Below are 14821 nucleotides of genomic sequence, written 5' to 3'. Positions count from 1 at the left end.
CTTTGTGCTTTGGAAAAAGCATCAAGACACTGAAGACCTAATAAAGTCAGCTGGCAGACTGAGCAGAGACTGGGAGACGAAAGGACACTCAAACACTCAAGAAGTAGGTTGCCCTTTAAAAATGGGTTTGGTTGCTCCTTCTCCAGAGCAGAGCTGAGTGATACTAGAATGGAAGAGGAACTCTTTAGTCTGGCTGAGAACTCCAGGGCTAAACAGGAACTTGCCTTTAAGACTTACAGTCATTGAGGTTTTATTTTTGTATCTGAAAGAGCAAACAGCCAAATTGTGACTTTGGTTTTTTTATTTATCTGTGTAGAGGTTAATACTGAGATTACAGTGCAGGCCACCATGCTCCAAGCAGATGGCAGAAACTTGGGGGCTACATCTACACTACAGTGGTCTGTCAATAGAAATTACAGTTGAAAGATATCTTTGGCATAACCTCTGTTGACAGATCACGTCCACACACAAAAGTGAATCAAACGAGCAATCCACTTTGTCAACAGAGTGTCCAGACTGTTTGGGGAACCAGAAGCCTTGTCTGTTGACAAAAGGGGCTCTGAAGCATATACACAGATTTTTTGCCCTTTCATGTAAACATAGCCATGGACTAAGGCAGGGAATGACTGGAATTCTACATTTAACCCTGCAGGTGGCACTAAGAAGCAGTTCCACCTGTGACACATTCTGACTTTTGTACATATCCAGGGTCCAGAGTTGCCCCAGGGAAGACAAAAAATTGAGATTTGGGTAGGGGGACAATCCATCCCGTTTCAGTCCCTTATTTAAGATGTCTCACTTGTGTCACAACTTTTTTAAGAGCATGAGCAAATTATCCCATATTTTGTGGGGCTCCTGTTCCCTGGAACCTTATGTTGAGGTGGCAACCCCCACTGCCAGGGAGCTCCTTCTCTGGGCAGCTGCTCCATTCCTTGGCACCCCACAAAAGCAACCTCCACTGCCGGCAAGCTCTGCCACAGGGTGGTCTCTTCATTCCCTGGCACCCCATTGTGGGAGGTTGTGGAGCCCTCACTCCACTTCCCTGTATCTGTGGAGCCCCCACCTCTGGTGCCTCACTGTGGGGCAGCTTCTCTTATCGCTGAGAAGCCCTGACATGGGACAGCAGCCCCCCAGACCCTGGAGGCTGGTGTCCCATATTTGCCATAGGGCAATGTGGTCACCTGAGATTTGGGAGAGTGGAAGAGAGGAAGATAAGACTTTGTACACAGTATAAATGTGTTTGAGAATGTCTAGGGGAAGGGGTGTATGAAAAATCTAGAGAATATACAGACTCAGGATGAGGTGGGAATACTATCAGTGAGAGAGTGGGAATCTTTATGAGTACCTGGGATAAATAGGTCCCTATTGTGTTGTACTGATGCTCTTATAGACAGAAATAGGAGATGAACAATCTGTAATGAATATTTTTCATCTCCTATCTACAAAGAAAAAAAAACAGTCAGGCTATGAGAATAAACAGAATGAGAACTAAGCATATATTTACTCTCATAAAAGGCTATATGATTCCTTCTCTGTAGACTTATAGGTAAAATGGAGTTTCCATCAAATCAAACCCAAAGGACTATTGATCCAGAAGAAAAGAAAAATAAAAGTCAGCAAAATAAGTTTTAGTCCTTAAAATACAGAGTATAAAAATCTGTAAATGTGTGTATATAAAGCATATATTGTGCTAACTGGAAAAAGTTTGGCAGTTTTAATGGGCCTGAACTTGTTCTTTTACTCATATAATTCTGGTGGTAATTTACTGCAGGAATTGCATGGTAGCATAGCAAACACTGTTTGTTTGCTTGGATTTAATTATTTATTTATGTACTCGCTTACTTACTTACTAAACTTCTGAATGTTCTAGCGTCATTTAAGCTTATTAACATCTTTCAGGCAATCATAACAGCTAGTGGACAGGTCTATGGAGAATTAGGATCTGAGCTTGCATTAAACTAAATACCTTATCTTTTTGTTGCAGTATGTTTTATTGGCTGTGATCTTTCTAACTGTCAAGATAACATGCCTTAGTTTATTATGCTGTGCTTACAAACCTATGTGTTATCCACTTCATATAATGTCAGTGGTTAAGGCAAAAGGAAATGAAGGAATGGAAAAATGTAGGCCTTCCTGATACCGTATGAAAGTATTAGTAACTCTGTATAAGATTATACTGAAGCTTAGTGACACACATTAGGCCTAAGCAGTAGAAAGTTGGAAGAATTTGTATTAGCCAGTGCTTATCTAATGTTAACGTTAGGTGCAGGGTGGGCAAGCTGAATTTCAATATCAGCATATGGTCTGCTGGTCAGAACACCTGAATTGGCATTACTGCTGCAGTTAGATAAGGGAAGAACACCCAGAAAAAGATGCAATGGAGGTTGGATGGTGCAAAATAACACCCAGATTGCTCTTCCACTGTTTACTTCTTTATCTGAGTTTTGGTTTCAGGTGAAGCATATCCTAGCTTTTAGAACCACTTGAACTCTGCAGGTTTTGAAACCATTAGAATTCATCTTCTTTCTTTTTTCTTCAGTATATCAAAGAGGGATGATGACATATTTCTATTCTGTTAAACAACAGTACAGGAGCTATTACAATGTGTATTTGTCATACAGCCTAGTTAATTGAAACATAAAGTGGAGATTATGCACATCAAAAACACCTCTCCAGTGACTAAATTAATCCATGTTATTCAAAGTACAAACAAAATGCTAGTGGTTCCTTTAAGAAAGCAGGCTTTATAGATCAGTTAAACATCAAACACAACCGCTTTGCACACCAAGTGCCTTCGTAACAACCAAAATATGCTAGTCAAATTTCATGTCTTTTGTTATGGAAACTTTACTTATAGGCTTTGCTGATGCCTTGTGGAACACTTTGAAAACTCTCCTATTTCAAAGCACTTCTGCAATTTTCACCATAATCAATTTTTTGCATTTTTTTCCCCATTACAAGAATGCACCAAAATAGGATGACTCCTTCTGGAGTATCCATCTACTAACTCTGCCCCAGAGAAGTAATAATCACAGGCTGTGTCTACACTAGCCCAAAATACATATTCAGTGCCTCATTAGCATGCGGGCAGCCACAGCACTTCGAAATTGCTGCGTTTCGCCGCCGCACGGCTCGTCCAGACAGGGCTCCTGTTTGAAAGGTCCCAGCAACTTCAAAATCCCCTTATTCCTAACAGCAGATAGGAATAAGGAGATTTCAAAGTTGCTGGGGTCCTTTTCAAAAGAAGCCCTGTCTGGACGAGCCACGCAGCGGCGAGGCGCGTCAATTTTGAAGTGCTGCAGCCACCCGCATGCTAATGAGGCACTGAATATGTATTTCAGCACTTCATTAGTAAACTTTGAAATGGCCATTTTGGGTTAATGTAGTTTGGGCTAGTGTAGACACAGCCACAGTTACTCACTGATACACACCTGGGTACAATTTGTGAATGCTGTTGATTTTTAAAATTGAAATTGCTGCATCATAGAGTACCTCAGAGGAACGTGAGTCAGTCATGAATTAACATGGCCTGCATCTCCTCTCTTGGATCAGGGACAGTGGTTAATTTTGTTGAACTTTAATTGTCACATACTTGGACATACCTTGGGACAATGGGTTGGCAGAAGTTAAAAGAATCAGTTCCCTCCAACTTCGCTTCAGGGTGCTATGGATTGTAAAGTGGAAATCTTGTAATTCTCAATCTATTTGTAAGAGATGGCAATTTTGCAGTACCATGGCTGTTTGGAATAGACTCTCCTAGCCTACCACTAATCCCACATTGGGAGGGATGCCATTGTGCCTTCTCTATCTCTCAGCCACATCAGAAAACCTCTTCCCCCGCTCCAAATCCTATGAAATCTCTAAATCTGCCTTTTTAATCCTTCTCACTTTTCCCATCTCTGAGCTCTGTGTCTCCTTCATACTCTCTGTGTCCCATGCAGTGCCATGAACAAGTGACAACCATGTTAACCTGTGAAAATGTTTTCAACCTCATGGAAACCAGTAGCAGATGGCAGACAGCCTCATTAAGGGCAGATTGACAGTAATGGAATGTTAGCCATTTCGTTGACTTCAGCCTGAGATGACAGTTGTTTAGTATCAAGAACTATTCCTGCATTGGTGTATTTTATGATGTTTTCATGAAATCAAGTAAAACGCACTCCAAACTTCTTAGAATTTTATGAGATTTGAGAATTCTGTTTTTATCACTTGGGGACCTGTTCAATAGCATGATGAGTGTCAGGGATTTTTTCATCCCTTGGGCATAATCATCCCCGTGGGCCAGTGAAAACAAGCCTTTGGCTGTAAAACATCAATGCAGGCACATGAAAAATCTAAAGTCTCATAGGCTGCTATTTAGCAGCCCCCCCCCAACGGTCACTCTGAGTCAGTTGGTTTCCCCAGTAACCTGAACTCATGAATTATTCATGATCACAGATTTAAATTCCAGGCCTCTGATTGGCCCAAGGTAAGCTTTTCCAGCACCTTCGGCGATACAGAGGACCTGGTTGAAAGCAGGTACATAGAATCTTTGCATGATAATGACCTAATGAATTATTCATAAGGACACTGTATATAAGCAGGGCTCGCAGCTCATTCTGTGGCCCTTGGGGACACAGATAAGGACTCTGTGACCCAGCACAGGGGAACATGGCAGCTCTGCTGTGTCCGCTGAACCCTGAGGTCAGGCTTAAGCTGAAGAAAGAGCTGAAACCACAGCAGCACTTGACGCACCTGGCAGTGCTTGACAGAGCTGACTAAAATCACTGCAGCGTCTGACCTACCTGCACGGCCCCAGTGGCCCAGAAGCAGCACTCTCCAGCATCAGTGTCTCAGTGCCCACAAGCAGCGCATTTGCGTCTAGGAGCAACAAGCAGACCCTTCGGTCAAACCGCCGGCTGGCGAACTGGCCCTCCACTTCGGTGGGGGGTTCTGCATACTTGGCAGCGTAACCTGGGGTCTGCCATCGTCATCAACGTTCCTGCCACACCATCGCCCGCGCTGCCTTTGCAGGCAACGACTCACTTTTGACAAGACTTCACTACTGGATTTGACAAGCACCGGATTCAACTACAAAAACACGTAAAATTCCCACTAGGCCCGTGGCGTAGCCCGGAGCCGCATCACTAATATTGGCATTTTCCACACATTTAAAGGGACATACACCATTTGGGTACCGGGACCCCTTACTGGGGGGCAGGAGTCATTCCCCTGCCATGCACTCTTCTGGGCCAAGGGGAGGGCAGTGCCTGGGGCCCCGACTCCCAGGGCTGTGCCTGAAAACCCATATACAAACAATCCAATTTGTACACTTAATTAATAACCTGTAGTTATTAATTCAAATTAGTTACCTCAAATAATTAGTATCAGTAGTTTTAAGAAGTTAAGTATTCAAAGTTCAAACCTGCATTTGTAACTCATTGTTATACAACGATTATATTATTACGGTGAAAGCATTTTCTCCCTTACCCATACTTACGTGTACCTTTTTCTTTGTGACCAGACTTGTCTGGCATTAGCCATTTATTGGCCTCCCTGCTTCCAGCACAGCCTGAAGAGAGGACAATATCCTCCCAGGCTACAGGTTGGACCTTAGGAGTGACCCCGGCAGCCTCCAAGGTACCTTCCATTTTGGGCTGGCGTAGCGACCCAGCTCCAGGTTGTGAGCAAGGAGTAGCGCCCTTGCCCTACCTTTAAGGAAGCCTATAGGGATTTGAAATACCTTTACCCTCTTTCCTTTTCCTAATAAATTGGGCCGGCGTAGCAACCCGGACCCAGGTTGTGGATGAGGATTAGCACCCTCACCCCACCTTTGAAAAAAGGAAAACTATTATCTTCTTTTATTAACTTACTACTTTGCCTGCCGGATAAATAAAGATATCAGTACAGGACAGCTCCATGGATTTGTTAATATTTGTAAGTGTTTAGTCATAGTGCTTAACATGAGTCTAGATATAGCTGTGTATAGTTTAGGCTGTAATTTTGTTGTTCCAATTGATGACCTTTAATAAATTGTTGATTTGCTTCACTTTAACTCGGTGCATTAGTCTCGCCCTTCCGTGCTGGCTCCTGCCTTCCAGGGGAATTCGGTGGAGCCCATGTGCAAAGCCCAAATTTTCCCGCATGTTGGGGAATGGGGTGGGGCATGCCAAAGTCTTGTTATAGGTTCTCTGGGACCCGATACGCAGGAGGTCTTAACATCCCCAGGTAGCTTTCCAGGCAAGTTGGCTACCCAGGGCCAGCTGAGTCGTAAAGGGAAGCTCGACAATGAGCTGATGAAAGGAAAAAGTGAGCTGCTCTAGAGATGAGAGACTCCATGATCCAGAAGAGAAGCTATGTGTAAGAGAGGCAGAACCCAGACTTATGAAAGGCCTCTGCCCTAAGCCAAAATAACTCTGCAGAAAAACAAGACTCCTGAGGCAGGGAGCTGCATTCAGGTATGTTTGTTGCTTTGAATAGATCTGTGTCTGTCCTGTGCTATCTGAGTAAAGAGTAATGATGTTTAGAATCCTGTGCAAAATCTACCTCTGTGTCTGTTTGCTTTAGTTTCTCGTGAGTAAAATTGTAAAACCAGAATCCACACAATTGGAGTTCTTAGATGGGTATGCAACTAGGATACAGAAGAATCTGGAAGTTGAGTATTGGTGCTGGGGAGCCTAAAATACCTGGGCCACATGAATGAATTTTCTTTTTCTTAATTCAGTATTTGTGTGGGAGGATAGCTTGGTGGTTTGAGCAGTGGCCTGCTTAAACCCAGGATTGTGGGGTCAGTCCTTGAGGAGGCCAAACAAGGCAAATAGATTTAAAGAAGGAAAGAAAAGTTCCAGAAACACCTGTAAGGGATGGTGATAGGTCCTGCTGTGGGTGCAGGGTCTGGAGCCAATGATCTCTGATGGTCCCTTCCAGTTCTATGCAGTAAGTACATCTCCATATTAACAACATTTTTTTGCAATCTTACATTTGTGAAATGCAGAAAAAGGAAGTCATGAAATTACACATTTTAAGGTTTATGTGGTAAAGTTAATCCACACACACACATACAGGTGAGCTCATCATTTAAAGAAGCAATGACTATTTACCTTACCTCTGTATCCGGCTCCATATGATGAATAATGTGCTCTTGTTTTCCTTGTCAATGTATTCTTTTGTGGCTTATATTAAATTTATAAAATCTAGAATGCATGATCTGTAATGAGGCCAAATTAATGCTGTAGAAACCTTAATATTTATGATATATTTATGATGAAATTTCATTACACATCTGTGCTCAGTTTCTTTATGAGGTTGTTGCGCTCAGCTTTTGTCTACATGTAATCCGCAAGAAAAACAGACAATGCAGGAAAAGCAGTAAAAATCAAACATTTAAAAGATGGGCAAAGATATCCGTAAAAGAGGACTCAAATACTTTCTCTACTAACCAGACACTATTGGTAGGGTGACTGTATTCCCCTAGGCTAAATATGGGGCACCCTGGGGTGGGGGATGTCCTGGCTAAAATGGGACAGATGGTCACCCTGTGTTAGGCAAAGGCTGCATCCTTCTTCCCACCCAGACCTCTCACCTCCAGCCCACTCCTGAACTCCCCACCCACTGCTGCACTTTACCTCCCACCCAAAAACACCAATCCCCCAGCCCATTCCTGCACCCTGCCTCCCTGTCATCCAGACCCCAAACACCCACACCCAGCTTGCTCCTGTGCCCTCCCACCCAGCCAGAACCCACACACCCAAACCCAGCCCACTGGAACTGAGGAGAGAAACAAGCCTGAAGCAGGTTCTTCAGGGCTCGGTGCTGAGGACTCCAGAAGGGGCTGTGGCTCTAGCCCCACATCACACAGGGCTCCAGGTTGGGGGGTCAGGGGCTCCAGCCCTGCAGGAGATCCAGAGGGGCCTCAGACCCCCACAGTACAAGGGTCTGGCCCTGACCCCGTGACATGGCGAGAGTTGGTTGGGGGGCAGGGGGAATGGAGCCACTCTCATGCCATGCAGGGCTTTGTCCCCAGGCCTGCAGCAGGGGCCACTCTGGTAGCGCTCCAGCCCCAGCTCTAGCCCAGCCCTGTGCCAGAACTCCAGGAGGGGGGGTTCCAGCCCTGTGGGAGGTCCACAGGGGACTCAGCTCCACACCATAGAGGACTTCAGCCCTGCCCCCAAGCTGTGCAAGTCTCCAGCTGCAGTAGGGCTCTGGCTACCCCACAGTCCTGCAGTGGGGACTGGTGGTGGAGGGGGCTCTGGCAATGGCCCCAGCCCTACATTGTGACAGCTCTGGCTCCCCCACTCCAGCCCCCAATTCCATCCCCAGCTCAACCCACTCACCTGAGCAAGGCTGGGGCTGGCAGTGGCATCCCAGTGGTGTAACAGGCCTGGAGTTACATTTTAAAAGTGGTGTTGGACGGAAAAAAGGCCCTGCAAGTCTCTGGCCAACACAGAGAAAGGTCAGAGGGTATGGGCCAAATACAGGACAATTAGTCCCATATAAAAATGAGTATGAACACCTTTTTGGCACCCTAAAAATGGGACTGTCCTATCAAATATGGGACAGATGGTCACCCCAAATTCACGATCTCAACGTGGGCATGTGGGTGGTGGGCAGAAGTGAGAACTCCCATGGTTATGAAATCCTACGCGCTCTATATTAATGGTGATGACCTTTTTATTTATGGACTGCAAGGATGTGCTGGCCACTGCTTCCCATTGCCCAGGAACAGTGAACCATGGCCCCTAGGAGTTGCAGGGGGCCATGCTTGTGGATGGCCAGTGTAAACAAAATGGTTTGTGGCCCAACAGAATATCATACTGATGGACCCAGTGCTGAAGGCTGCTGATTCATGAACTGATTCAGAACTATCTTTTGTCAGTAAAATTGCTCTCATTTTTTTTAACTGGAGAGTTGGATTAGTCCATAATTAGTGCATGTGGAAGGAAAAGGGACAGAAAAAGAGAAGGATTTCTCTACTTTTTCCTCATCCAGGGATTGGAAGGCTGAGATGCAACATATGATTGAGCTGTAGGTTTTCTTCCTTACATGCGTTTTTAGACAGAATCTGATGTTTCATGGGCTTATCATAGAATCACAGAACACTAGAACTGGAAGGGACCTCAAGAGGTCATCAAGTCCAGTTCCCTGCCCTCTTGGCAGGACCAAGCACCATCTACACCATCCCCTCTGCTGGACACTGTCCAATGCATCCATATTCTTTCTATACTAGGGTGGGGGGTGGGGCAGAACTGGACACAATACTCCAGATGTGGCCTCATCAGTGCCGAATAGAAGGGAATAATAACTTCTCTAGATCTTCTGGAAAAGCTATTTCTAATGCACTCCAATATGCCATTTAGCTTCTGGGTTACAAAGGCACACTGTTTACTCATATCCAGCTTCTCCTCCACTGTTATCCACAGTCCTTTTCTGCTTCACTGTTACTTAGCCACTTGGTTCCCAGCCTGTAACAACGCTTGGGATTTTTCCATTCCAAGTGCAGGACTTTGCACTTGTCCTTGTTGAATCACATCCGATTTCTTTTGTCGAGGTCACTCTGAACCCTATCCCCACCCTCCAGCATATCTACATGTCCCCATAGGTTAGTGTCATCTACATATTTGCTGAGGGTGCAATCAATTCCCTCATCCAGGTCATTAATAAAGATGTTGAACAATACCAGTCCTAAAACCAATCCTTGTGGAACCCCCCTTGAAAACTCCTTCTGTCACTGCAAACTATATCTGTAATATGGGGTTATGCTGGCATAGCTACAGTGCTGGTATAGCTGTGCCTTCAACATGGCCTGGGGTATCTTTATATCCATATAACTGTGCCCACACTGCCATAATTATATTGGTTAAAACAATCAGACATCTAATCAAAATAGTTACACTGGCACAACTTTAAAGTGGAAATCAGGTATGACTAGAAACATACATTTTTAAAATGCAACATCACTATTCACTATATAGTAACGTAGGTGGACTTCAGTTATGGACAAGACCCACTTTTTAAGATAGAAAGACAAAATGATTTACACAAAAGAAATCCAAAGTTATACCTTCAAATAGATAATTAAGCATAAAATGAAATTGTAGATCACCCTTGCAGTTTTCATGCTGGCTAGTTTGTTTAATGGTGTTACCTCTTAAATGGTTATTAGGCTCTGCAGCATGGCCTCATTATGTGATTTTGATATAAGGTCACACCTTCACGGGTATCATGACAATCCGTGTACTGGCAGGTTTAATAGGAAAGCCTTCATTATGCACACCGATACATTTCTGAATCAAAGAGGGATTCATGCTCACATTTAAACATGAACACTGATTGTGGGACTGGAAAAAAATATCCATAAAATCCAGATTTCAAATACCACTTCAGCATGCTCAGAAAAACCATTCTGGTAACTTGATGGAAGTACATTTCAAGAATACTTTGTCTACCTTCTGAAAAGTTCTTTATCATCTTCTATGCTATATGGTTAAGATGCTGCAAGGAGGCCCTTGGCCAAGAACTACTCGTGGCAATGGGTCATTTTCTTAGAACAAGCAAAGTTCATAACCCTTTTCACAGGAGCAACACTTTTCTGCAGCAGTGCTAACATTGGCCTTGCACCTTTCAGGCTAGATGTTAAACTGTCTCCCTCTTAATCCAGTGTGACCTGTTGTCATCTACCATTAGCAGCAAAGGAACAATGAACTGAGTTTCCTAGATAAAGCTAGGTGTGTTAAGTGGCTGTCATCAACAGTAACTTGACCGGGGCAAGAAGTACCATGACAAGGAGCAGAGAATGGATGTATGCATAGATTAGGAAATTACTATTTTTCATTGCAAGAATTAGCAGAAAATCAATAGTTTTGGTTTTTGGATAAAAACCTGTAGTTTTTAGAATTTTTCATTTACATTTTGGCTCTGACAAAACTGGTTTTTAATTGCAAAAAATATTTCAATGGCAATTTTTAAGCATTTCTAATCAATAAATATTATAGGGTGTGTTTACAGTAGCTCCCTACTTCGAAGGGAGCTTGGTAAGTAGGGTGTTGGGAGATTATTAATGAAGTGCTGTGGTGCATATGCAGCATTTCATTAAGCTAATTCTCACCCGCAGCAACTTTGAAGTGCTGGCTCATGAGTAGCTGCAGCTAACGCACGGGTACTTCAAACTGCCTGGGCAACTTCAAAGTCCCTTTAAGTTGCCCAGGAACTTTGAAGTACTGGCAGGTTAGCCGTGGCTACATGCGAGCTGGCACTTTGAAGTTTGCCATGGGGGAGAATTAGCTTAATGGAGTGCTGCATATGCACCACGGCACTTCGTTAATAATCTCCTGACACCCTATTTACCACAGTTCCTTCAAAGTAGGGAGCTCATGTAGACACAGCCATAGAATGAAAAATTTAGAAGTGTAGGCATCAGCACAATGTTTTCATTTTTAGGAGTGCCACAGGTAGCCCATTAACTGCTCCTCTGTCCCCTCCCAGTATCTGAGAGCATTTTTTTAGGGTAACATGCCTTGCTATGTTCACCTTACTCATGGCATTATACTATTCTCAAACTGGGGCTTGGGCTTCAGTCCCCTACGTAACACCTGTTATTTATAGCCCCTGTATGTTGTTTGTATGCTTCCTCATCATCCTCATCCTACTTCGCAGGAAACCTCACCTACCCAATGCAGTGACTATCTCACTAAACAGGCATCATATAATCCAAACATGATTACAGACTGATATACAATGTTCTATATGAAGGAGAAAATGAAGTCTGGAAACAACTCTGAGGTAAAGGGTATGTTTACACTACAGCTGTCCATATGATTCCCAGCATGAATGGACAAACATGCAACAGTTCTGCTGAAGTTAGTGCTCTGAACATGGTAGTGTAGCAGAGGAAGCACACCTAGCAGCCTGGGCTAGCCACGTAAGTATAAGTCTTGCCGAGACTCTCTTAGTAGGTACTTGCGCAGCTAGCAGAAGTGCTAGTGCTATTTTCAGTGCACTGCTCAAGCGGAGCTAGTGCAAGTCTCTCTACATGAGGCAGGCAGCATGCTCCTAGCTTCGGAATACACGTGACCAGAAAAAAAAATCTATAACATTGGCACTCATGTGTATTAACAAGACATTTGTTTAGGTTCCCAAATCTTCCCATATAGCCAGCTTCTAATAAAATTAGCAATTGATTTGTTAGGAGGTTGAAGGAAAACGTCTTGAACAAATACACTAAAATGGTTTCATGGATTCATTTGGCGATGATCAGAAAGAAGAAAAGTAACCTATTTGGTATTTTTTCAAAAGTAGCAAAGAAATTAAAATGATGATACTACATATCCTTAGACCTGTCTAAACAGTACAGCAATTGTTGTAGGGTTTAAAATGTCACCTTCAGTATCTGAGGCTATGTCTATGTGACAGTCTAACCTTGAAATAAACCAAAAAATTTGTGCTATGCATAACTTATTTCGAGTTTATTTTGAAATAGGTTATTTTGGCACGCAGTTCCGTTTAAACGGCACCATATGTCAAATAAAGGACTATTTCAAGGCATCCCTGTACTTTTTCTGCAATGAGGTGTACAGGAATGCTGGTATTATGCATCTATTATCTCCAAAATTGTTTCAAGACAACAAGTGCATTAATTAGGAGAGGGCAGCTATTTCAGGATACCTCCATATCCCAGAATACTGCCCTCCATGTTGACGTAGCCTAAGTGAGTGGAAGTGTTTCAGTATTCTCACTGATGATATTGGGTGAAAAGTGTGAAGACATATTGAAATAACTAACGATATATGGAAATGTTAGCTCAGGGATCTCCCAAATGCTCTTGTACAGTTTCCTGAATCACCTGTATACCAAAGTGATCTGCAGAACACACTTGCAATGAGCCCTGGGAATGAGATGAGACAACCCTACTGATTCTGGAAAGTTTGTTTACAGGATCAACAGCACCTGAAGAAATAGATGGAACCTAACCAGAATTACTAACAAAGGAAAAAAATTCTTTATATAGAGTAAGGGAATATGGTCCTTGATCCCATCAGATGCAGTACTTAGGTTTCCAAGTACAGATATCTGAAAACACACAAATTAGTTCTGAAAGTTCTGGGAAAATCTGTATGTCTTTCCTTTCCCCAGACATGAAAAGGTGAACCAACAATCAGGTGTGCCAAGGTATTGGAGGGCACACTGGAAGTGTCACCCCTAACTGTACATTTTCCTGCCTTATGAGTTTAAATCACAATCCTTTCATTGGGATATTCTGCCTTTGGCAATCCGTAACAAATAATAATAATGCAGCCAGATGTTCAGTTCTCTTAGGCTTGCTGCGGCTGTCAAAAGCAGACTAGAGCCAAGTACATTGATTAACATTCTCGTCTTTGCCTGCTCTGGAAAGCCTGATCATCTATATTTGAACTGTAGCCTAAGGAAGGATGTTTCTCCCCTTTCAGACATCCACAGAAAGATTTTAACAGAGGTGTCTATAAAATTCTTGGCTTCTTGAAATCAATATGAATTTTGCCATTGATATCACAGGGACCAGCATATTAACCATAAATCATCTTCCACGAGCCACCAGAAAATCTTCATTTGCTCCCCTATTCTTGGCACCTAGGGAAGGAACAAAGGAATTGGTAGACTTTGCTTTACTCATGCTGTAGAGAAGTAAGAGTAGAAAAGGTTGAGTGAAGTAGGTTGGGGTGTCAAAAAATAAGTCCCATGCTACTACCTCAGAAGCCAAATTTTTCTTTGTCCCAGTTACAAGAATATCAATAGTCTGTAAGAGTAGTTAGAACACTGAGGATTATCTTTAGGTAAAAGATATACATAGTTTTTTTGCATAATTGGATTCCTGAACATGAATATTTACAGTTTATTTCTATGGAAATTATTATGGTATCTGAGCCCCTCACAAACACTAGTGAACACAATGCCTGTGTGAATTAGGGAAGTTTTCTCTCCATTTTACACACAAGAAAGTAAAGCACAGAAAAATTAAATTCTTTGATACAGATCACACAGAACTCAGAATAGACTTCAGCTCTTCTGAATGCCAAGTGAGGACTAAAATCCAAGGCTGTCTTTCTTTCATATGAATAAAGATATCTGCCTATTTTCTACTATTAGGTCATGATGGTTGTACTTGTTATTTTTAGGGCTTTTTTCTAGAACTATGGAGGCATTTAAAATACTATTTATTAAATACTACCAATGCGTTATGCCCTTTACAGGGAGATCTGAAGACAAGATCCTGAAGAGTTTGTAGTCTAAACTGGGATTAAAAGTAGTATGTAAGAGGTGTCTAGGGAGCAAGGAGAGAAAGTGGTGAAGTTCCTTATTTACTTTCTTTAAGCATATTCGTGTCATCCCTCACAGTGGTCTCACTTTTAAAAGATGAAACTGATATATCATAGAACTGTAGCTACACTAGCACCCCCCCCCTTTCAAAAGGGGGATGCTAATGAGCTACATCGGCAGATGCTAATGAGCCACTGCCATGAATATGTAGTGCATCATTAATGTAATGGTGGCCGCGTGCATTTCGAAAGTGCCACTTTCTAAACACATGCCACCAGTGTAGACAGGTGCCTTTCAAAAAGATCCCCCCAGACTTTGAAAGCCCCTTCTTCCCAAAACTAAATGGGAAGAAGGGGCTTTCAAAGTCTGGGGGGTCCTTTCAAAAGGCACTTGTCTACACAGGTGGCATGTGTTTAGAAAGTGGCACTTTCGAAAAGTGCATGGCCACCATTGTGCTAATGAGGTGCTGCATATGCATGGCAGCACCTCATTAGCATCTGCTGAAGTGGCTCATTAGCATCCCCCTTTTGAAAGGGGGAAGGGCTAGTGTAGC

The sequence above is a fragment of the Carettochelys insculpta genome, chromosome 1 (assembly GCF_033958435.1).
Source record: "Carettochelys insculpta isolate YL-2023 chromosome 1, ASM3395843v1, whole genome shotgun sequence".
Taxonomy (NCBI): Eukaryota; Metazoa; Chordata; order Testudines; family Carettochelyidae; genus Carettochelys; species Carettochelys insculpta.
The sequence above is the reverse complement of the archived record's forward strand: the minus strand, read 5'-3'. Positions refer to the sequence as shown.